Source organism: Phoenix dactylifera, chromosome 8 (assembly GCF_051530095.1).
Source record: "Phoenix dactylifera cultivar Ajwa chromosome 8, Ajwa_hap1_PhDact_Kaust_v1.1, whole genome shotgun sequence".
NCBI classification, from domain to species: Eukaryota; Viridiplantae; Streptophyta; class Magnoliopsida; order Arecales; family Arecaceae; genus Phoenix; species Phoenix dactylifera.
The window spans coordinates 8,468,695-8,477,982 of record NC_143197.1 but is presented as its reverse complement, the minus strand read 5'-3'; positions in this window follow the sequence as shown (position 1 = coordinate 8,477,982).

Below are 9,288 nucleotides of genomic sequence, written 5' to 3'. Positions count from 1 at the left end.
CCAGCTTGAGCCCGGCGATGAGAGCCTCATACTCAGCCTCGTTGTTCGAGGCCGGAAACTCGAGGCGCAAGGCTTGCTCGGCCACCACCCCATCTGGACTGGTGAGGATGAGTCCGGCCCCACTACCTCCCGAAGTTGAGGACCCGTCCGAGTGTAGGACCCATGGTGGCCTTGGTGCTTCCTCCATGGATACGGATGGCAGCTCGGGGTCGTCCGGCAGGGTACACTCTACGATGAAATCGGCGAGTATTTGAGCTTTGATAGCCGGCCTGGGCCGATATTCGAGGTCAAATTCCCCGAGCTCGACCGCCCATTTGGCGGTCCTCCCCGCACGATCCGACCTTTGCAATATTTGCTTCATAGGCTGGTCGGTCAGTATAGCTATTGTGTGGGCTTGGAAGTAAGGTCTAAATCTCCGAGCCGAAATGATAAGAGCGAAGATGGTCTTCTCGAGTTTGGAGTATCGGGTCTCAGCATCCCTGAGGACCCGGCTGATGTAGTAGACCGGCTTTTGGAGCTTGTCCTCTTTCCGGACGAGGACTGAGCTCACTGCAACTGGGGAGACGGCCAGGTATAAGTAAAGGACTTCGCCCCACTGTGGCTTGGTGAGTAGCGGGGGAGAGGCCAGAAGGCTCTGGAGCTCTTCAAAGGCTCGCTGGCATTCTTCTGACCACCGGAAGTCCTTCGGCCATTTGAGGCTCTTGAAGAATGGGAGACATCGCTCAGCTGATCGGGAGACGAACCTCCCCAAGGCGGCAACCCGCCCTGTGAGCCGCTGCACCTCCTTGACTGTCTTCGGAGGCGCCATCTCTTGCAGTGCTCGGATTTTCTCAGGGTTGGCTTCAATTCCACGCTGGGTTACTATGAAACCCAGGAACTTGCCCGAGGTGACTCCGAACGCGCACTTTGCTGGGTTGAGCTTCATTCGGTATCTCCTGAGCTTGGAGAACGTCTCGTTGAGGTCAGCTACGTGGTGTTCCGCCGCTCGGCTCTTTACCAGCATGTCGTCCATATAAACTTCCATATTTCGGCCGATTTGGCCTTTAAAAATTTGGCTGACCAGTCTCTGATAGGTGGCTCCAGCGTTCTTCAGGCCGAAGGGCATCACCTTGTAGCAGTAGGTACCCTTGTCGGTGATGAAGGCCGTCTTCTCCTCGTCTTCCGGCGCCATTCGGATTTGATTGTACCCTGAAAAGGCATCCATAAAAGTCAGCAGTTAGTGTCCTGAGGTGGAATCAACGAGTTGGTCGATGCTTGGGAGGGAAAAGCTGTCTTTTGGGCAAGCCTTGTTCAGGTCGGTGTAGTCCACGCACATGCGCCACTTCCCATTGGCCTTCTTTACGAGGACTATGTTGGCGAGCCAGTCCGGGTAGGAGATCTCCCGAATGAAGCCGGCTCCGAGGAGCTTATCCACCTCCTCGGCCGCAGCTCGTTGTTGCTCGATTTTAATCTTGTTCTTTTTAAAAGAGAAATTAAAAGTAGGATACCCCAAGTATAGGGTGTAGCAAAGTAATATTCTCGGTGAGTCCGAGATCGAATCCACAGGGATTTGACAGTGAACAAAAACTAAAGGCTAAATAATATTCAGATTAACAAAAAAATATAACTAAGGCATTAGGATTTAGCCTAGCACTTAATCATGCATTTCTTAAAATCATCTATTAATCAGAATAAAATAGATTTAGTTTTATGGGCAGCATTACAGTAATTCTATTTTAAACTACATGGATTTCTAAGCATCTGTTATACCCGGGAAAAATAACAAATCAAAGAAAATATATAAGTTTGAAATAATTTCTATCAATCTACTGCACCATAAATCAAATCAAAAACATTAAAATCCAATTGATGATTAAAGGAAATACATGAAGAAAATGCTAGGCTTTTCCCTAGCCTTAGCTATATTAGATTTAGCTATCCATATAAGATGCAAGCATTTTTGTAAAAAAGGGATTAGTATAGAACAAATAAAATAAAGCATAAATCCCCTTTTTTTTTCTTTTCTTTGGTTCAGAAAACAGGGCACTCTGTTTTCTCTCCCAGCTCCCTTCTTGCCTTCACCCGATGATGCCTTCTCCCCTCCGTGGCCTGGCTGGATGGATCCGTGCGGCTGCTGGCTTCCGAATTCCTCCTCCTTCTTTCCTCCTCCGTCGCGGCTGCTGGCTTCCTCCTCTTCCGTCGGCTGTCTCCCCCGTCGCGGCTGCTGGCTTCCTCCTCTTCCGTCGGCTGTCTCTCCCCCGTCGCGGCTGCTGGCTTCCTCCTCTTCCGTCGGCTGTCTCTCCCCTGAATCCCCTCCTTCCTCCCTCCTTTTATAGCATGTTAAGCCTGTTGAAGGTGTGGCTGGGAATACGGATCGGGTCGCAGCTGAAACGCATGGATTTGAATGCAGAACCCGTGGCCTCCCTCTGTTTGCTTGAGATGCGGGATGAATGAAGTTGAATCGACTTTGGGACTCTTCAGCTGGGAGCGTTGCAGAAGTTTGGGAGTTGCGCACATCGCCACAAATGCAGGGAAACTCCTCACGGATGCATGCTCTGTTTTTGGGAATGTGCTTCACGGGTAGATGAGAAGCTGGGAAGAGAAACTAGGAAGACATTTATGTTGGGAAGTTGAGAAGACTCCTCACAGCTGCTGGATTTGTGGATGAGCTGGGAAGAAATGGGGGAGACGGAAGGACTCTGAGGAGATGCCACGATCGGTTGGGATGCTCTTCATGGCTGGGACGGTTCTCTGTTGCTTGGAAGCCAAAAGAGCTTGGGGAGTTATTTCATGGATGAAAGAAAGAGCCGGTTTGGCTTTCGATTTCCCTCGCTGCCGTTGGGAATTTGAAGATGAAACGATTGGAGATGACGGACGCTGGGAAGCTCCTCACGGATGAATCCTGCTCGAACGGAAGGGGAGCTTTAAATGAGGCGGGTTGTAGACGTTTGATGCCACAACGCGGGCACTTATGCTAGCTGAAGCATCTGGATACAGTGAAATGGATTGCGTGCGGATGATGGGCGGCGTGAGGCTCAGATGAGACGCTAAGGATTTGTTGAGCTCGGAACGCCAAGCATTGGGCTCAAACCCAGTATTATTGGATCTTTTAAATTACTTGCACTCAAACACAAATAAAGCATTAATTAATTAATTTTATTAATAAAGATTAGCTATAATACTAATTAAGATAATATGAAAATTTCACTTTTGTACTCTCATCAGTTGTCGTTCCGGGGCAGAGCCCCTTTTCTTCTGCTTTACAGGTCTGCTGGTTGGCTTCACCTGGAGTCGATGGACCATGACCTCAGGGTCAATTCCCGGCACGTCCGCAAGCGACCAGGCGAAAACGTCAGCATTGTCCCGTAGGAAGCTGACGAGGTGATCCCTCTCGCAGGCGCCAAGGCCGGAGCCAACCTGCACAGTTAGTTCGGAAAAATTTTCTTGCAGTGGAACTTGAACAAGAAGCTCACCGGGCTCTACTTGCTTCTTCCAAAGGGTGTCCCTCGCATCGAGGGTTTCTATGGGTAGTGAGGGGCCTGTTGGCTGAATCGGCGCCTTGGTTGGTTGCCTTACTCTGTGGGCCGCCATGTAGCATTGCTTGGCAACCAGCTGGTCTCCGCGGACCTCGCCTACTCCTTGGCCAGTGGGGAACCGCATGAGCAAATGGCGGGTTGAAACCACGGCTCGAAGGGCGTTTAGCCCTGGCCGCCCAAGGATGGCGTTGTAGACCGAGGGCGGACGGACCACAAGGAAGTCCGTCCTCACAGTGCTTTCCCGGGGAGCGAGGCCAACTGTGACAAGGAAGCTGGCCTCACCTTCAACTGGGACCGAGTCTCCGGTGAACCCAACCAGTGGGGCATTAATTTTCCGGAGATGTCCTTTTGGCAACCCCATTTTTTGGTAGGCATGATAATACAAAACGTTGGCTGAACTTCCATTGTCAACTAGGACACATTTTACATCAAACCTATTTACAATCATAGAGATGACCACAGCGTCATCGTGAGGGGTCTCGACCCCTTCCAAGTCCTCGTCCGAGAACGAGATGACTTCATCAGTACGCGGGCGCTTTAGGGGTGCTCCCTGGGCGGCTGCTCCTGCCGAGGCTCTTCCAATCATATTGATGGTGCCGGCGATAGGCATATTGTCGTCCGGATTTTCGGACGGTACGGCGTTCTCCGTTGGCCTCCTTTCCTCACGTCGGTTCCTCACGAATCGGTTGAGTACTCCCCGACGGATGAGCGCTTCTATCTCGTCCCGGAGCTGGAAGCAATCCTCCGTATCGTGCCCACGGTCTCGATGAAAGCGACAGTACTTCCTGGAATTACGGGGAACCCCCGTGTCTCGCATAGGAGGCGGGGGTCGGAAGAAGTCCCGACCCTCGATTTCCATCAGGATCTCGGCCCGGGGAGCATTGACAGGTGTGTAGTTCTCGTACCTCCCGGGGTACGTCCGAGGCCGTGGTGGAGACCTCGGTCGAGGAGGGGTCCTCCGCTGAGGTCGTCCCTACTGCCAGGGCGGGCTCCTCAGTTGGGGGAGATTCTTCTCTCGACGGGGGGATCGGCTCCTTTGTCGGCCGCATTCCTCGCGGCGTTTCTTCTGCTTCTTTGAAGCGGGCTCAATTGCTCCCCGCCTGGAGGCGACTGCCTCCTCGGCCTTGGCATACTTCCGGGCTCGGGCCAGCATTTCGGTGAAGTCGACCGGGAAGCTCTTCTCGATGGAGAAGAGGAATCGGTAGGAGCGAACCCCAGTCTTTAGAGCCGACATGGCTATTGACTGGTCTAGCTCGCGAACTTCCCACGTGGCGGCAGTAAAGCGGTCCAGGTACTCCTTGAGGGATTTCCCCTCCTTCTGTTTGATGTCCAAGAGGGAGTCTGACGTCCGTCGCTGGCGCCGGCTGGCAGTGAAATTGGTGGCGAACTGCCTGCCGAGTTGCTCAAAGGAGGATACCGTGTTCGACTTTAGTCCAGAAAACCAAAGCCGAGCAGTCCCTCGAAGAGTCGCTGGAAAGGCCTTGCAGAGTACGGCCTCTGAGGACCCTTGTAGAGCCATAAGGGCTCGGTAGCTCTCCAAATGGTCGAGGGGGTCAGTCATTCCGCTGTAGGGCTCTACTTGAGGCATTTTGAATCTCGCGGGGACCGGCTCATCCTCGATCTGGCAGGAAAAGGGGGACTTGGTAGTGAACTCAAAGTCTCCCTCCTGCCTCGCCTTCTTACTGTGGAGCGCTGCAATTTGGCGCTCCAAATGCTCAACTTTCCTGTCGAGGTCCCCCACCCGTGGGATTGTCGCCGTGGTCTGCGCCGGCTCACGGTGGTCTGGGGCTGACTCAGCCTCAGAAGGTTGGGGTCTTCTGTTGAAATCTTCCCCCGGTAGCTCTCTCTGGGGAGAAGTCCGCTATTCATTGTTGGCTCTGGAGGAGCCATGCAAATTCTGGCCTGGAAGAACCGGGCCGTTGGGAGGAAATTCCGGCAGGACCTGGGCCTGCGGGGGGAGCGTTGGTAAGGCCTCCTCGCGCCGCAGGCCTTGAACGGCAGCGGCCAGGGCCCGGACTTGCTGTACCAGGGCATTAAACTGTTCCGGCTGGACCTGAGAAATCGGATCAGCCGGAGTAGGCGAATTCCGGACGGAACGTCCAGGACTCTGTGGGGGACGCCGGGAGATGTTGGAGGCTCCCTTGCTTCTCAACTTCATGATCGCTACTCGGGCCCTTCCTCTAGCACCAACTGTTGCTGGAAATTGGACCCGGGGGCGATCTTCGGTCGAAGAGAGGGAGCAGCAGGTTCTCACAGGGGAGCGGCGATCCGTCGGCGAGCGGCGTCCTCCGTCCGAGTGCCTGCAGACAGACCGGTGGCCGGGTTTTCCGGCGCCGGCCCTCCGACGCTCAAGTCAGAAGGGGGGCAAAATGTATGAGAAGAGGAAGAACAGTGTTTCTAGAGTGCCGAATCTCCCCCCCTGAGAAGCAAAGGCTCCCTTTTATAGGGGGGGTCGGTTTACCTGTGATGTGATGGGGCGAGGCCATAGTACGGCTCGGCATGTTGTTCGGATCGGCGTACGATCGGGTGAATTATTGTGCTGATGTCGGAGGTGAGGTCGTCGTACGACCCGAGCTGGCACGCGATCGGGCGAATTATTGCATCGGTGTCGGAGGTAAGGCCAAGATCAGAGACTTATCATAGTCGATTGGACTCTGCTGGGCTGACTTGCCGTGGAGAGCTAAGGGTCCGTAGATGCCAGGAGCCATGCGCATTAATTGTGGAGTAAGCCGGAGATCCGCATTAATTGTGGAGTAAACCGGAGATCCGTATTAATTGTGGAGTAAGCCGGAGATCCGCATTAATTGTGGAGTGAACTGGAGGTTTGCAGGGGTCATGCGCAATAAATGCTGGAGCAGTGGCAGGATATGGGCCTTGGCCGGACCTCGGAGGGGTACGGTCGTAGTAGGTGGCTGACAAGGATAGACCTCGGGTGTCAAGATTTTTCCAGGTCGGAGGTTCTGAGGTCGGATGTCTTGAGGTCGGACGCCGACTCCGACTGTCCAAGGTCGGCGGTTGTGCGACTTCTTAGGGGTACTTGTGTCACTGGGGGAAAAACCTTATTCCCCCAACAGGGAGAGACAGCGAGAGAGAGGGGGATTGATCCAGACGAAGGGATCGCGGCCGACAACGACAAGATCGCCATGGCCAATGCCGGGATAGAGATGAAGTAGAATGAAATCTACGTTACAGCAATGCGATGGCCTTCTCTTTCTCTCTCGGATGAGATCTCGTTATCGCGTTCTGGAGGTTTTTAAGTCGGCTTTTTTTTTCTTTTTCTTCGTCTTATTTTTTTATTTTTTATGTTTTTTTATAGCGGCAACTCCCACCAGCTGCAATGTAAGATAAAAAAACCCAAAATATATATCCAACCGTACAGTAGTTTTTTAGATGAAAAATTATGTATTTTGTTTTTGGATTTTATTAAATACATTCATACATAATGTATAAATTACGTGCTTTAAAAAAAAATTAAACTTTCAAAATAAAATTATCCCTCACAAGTCAGCAGCATTATTTATCTTTCACTAAATATGGATAGCTTAAAAGAATACAAATTATTCTATTATAAATAATTTTTTTTTTATGCCTCCACTGTAGTCTGTAGGTTTGTGAGCTAGACCACGAGAGATACAAGCCAGAAATTGGGATGAGGTTTTTTAGTTTTATTTGTCATGTCCTTCTTATCATAGAACATATTTTTAGGTATGACCGTTTTGGTGTAATATAAAACAATGTTCCAATGTAGGATTCATTCTATCAAAAAAAAAATTCAGCTGTTTCCAATGGAGAATAAGTGCAAAAAATAATATTGTAATTGAAGAATGGTGACTTGAGAATTAGGCAATATTTATTTTTCTACTAAGTTGAGGTTTTAGGAAATAAATATTGCTCAACTCTCAAGTCATCTATTCATCAAACTAAATGTTATTTTTTCACATAGCATGGAGTTTTAAATTTGAAATCGTATATTAACTTTATCTAAATAAACAGGGAAAATATCCAGTAACGATCATTTTAGCTGTTATGTAACCACCAACTGAGTAGAATAACAACTAGATAATAATTCTTTTTGAGCAGCAATAAGTGTAATTAATTCTCATTATATTTGTCTGTTTCGATCTTGAAACAAGCTGGTGCTTAAGACTTATAAGATCAAGCAAACCACCATGCTTGATTTGTTACTCAATGATAATGCATCGGTTTCAAAATAAGAATTTCCATTGGTTTGCTAGTACAAGCAGTTCAACGGCTCCAATTATTAAAATGAATGTCTAAGATGACTCACAAGTGAAGGTGTCAAGTGTTTACAACAACCTAAGCTCGGCTTAAAAAGAAGCTTGGCTTGGGCTTGATTCGAAACTAGACAAATCAACCTAAGCTTGCATTGAGCTCGAAACTGATTTCAACCTCAGCCAGAAACTGGCCCAGTTCGATCAAGTTCAGCTCAATAGTCCACGCTATCAAGATCATTTCGAGTTTGAATTTTTATTTAATTTTTGAAAATATTATATTAACTCAGATGTCAACCAAGTTTGAATCAAGATTGTACCGAAGTTCAAATCAAGCTTGATTCGATCTTGATTTGATTTTTGGCTTAGTTGAGGATTTTTAAGCTGATCAACTGAGCTTGTATTGAGCTCGATTTAAAATTGAGCTCGAGTCAAGCTTGAAACAGTGGTAAATGAATCAACCTTGATCTCAAATTTTAAGCTCAAAATTAATTTCAAACAAGCTTAATCGGATCCAGGCTCATTTAAGCTCGGCTCAGTTACATTCTTAGAAGTAAACCTTGTTATAAACTAAAGAAAAATAACGAACAACCACTCAAAATCTCAAATGCAATATGATAGCCCATTTTCATGCAAAACTTTCTACCTTGTCCTTGTGTATTGAGATATCAAAGAAAGAAAACTAGAAGGAGGTCACCAAGTGAGGACACTATTGGGAAATGGTAAATATGAAGAGGTGATATTTTGGATATCTTTGTTGTTTCTTCTTCCCCTACCTCATCTTCTTCATCCTCTTTTTCTTCTTCTTATTGTCCATTGGAGGCCGAATCTCCTATTCCTTTGTCTTTCATTTTAAAAAAATCTTAATCTTCGTCATTTTCTTTTTCTTGGTTAGCCATTTTCTAGATTTGTCCCTTTTTTTGAGTTTTGCTAGCTACTATGGCGTGGGAAATAAAAGGTGTGGGCATGGGACTCAGAGAAATTTATGAATCTATAGTATTTTTTTATTTTTTTTTTGCCCAAAATATTTGTTTTATTGAATATAACTTTGGGATGTTCTCCGCTCTAGAAAAAAAAGGAATTGAGCTAGGAAAAGATGTCATTGAAATAATAATCATGACACGCCACATGGGATCAACCAGCGTAGAGATCCATTCTTTCAAAAATTTTGAGTTGGTTTCAATCCAAATTTTTCTCAATCCGAAGGTTCGATAAAGATGCAAAATTTCCATCAGTATAAGCCCCAATTCTATAAGGTAAATATCTTTCTTTAGCAAGTGCTTGGAGTAAGAAAGAACAAGATCATCCCCACTTATTTCTAATGATACTGGCAATGCCAGAACAACTTCTAGATGTAAAGCCGCCGGTGTAAAGCTTAAGCCATTGGGGAGGAAGCTTTTCCTATAAACAAGGCTTAACAATGGAGCTTTTAGGAGTAGAGCTACAACCCTAATGTTCTATAATATCCTTTGAATTATGGTTCACCTTATCAGACAGATTGGAAGTATTGATTTTGGAGTCATATTTGCATAATTTTTATA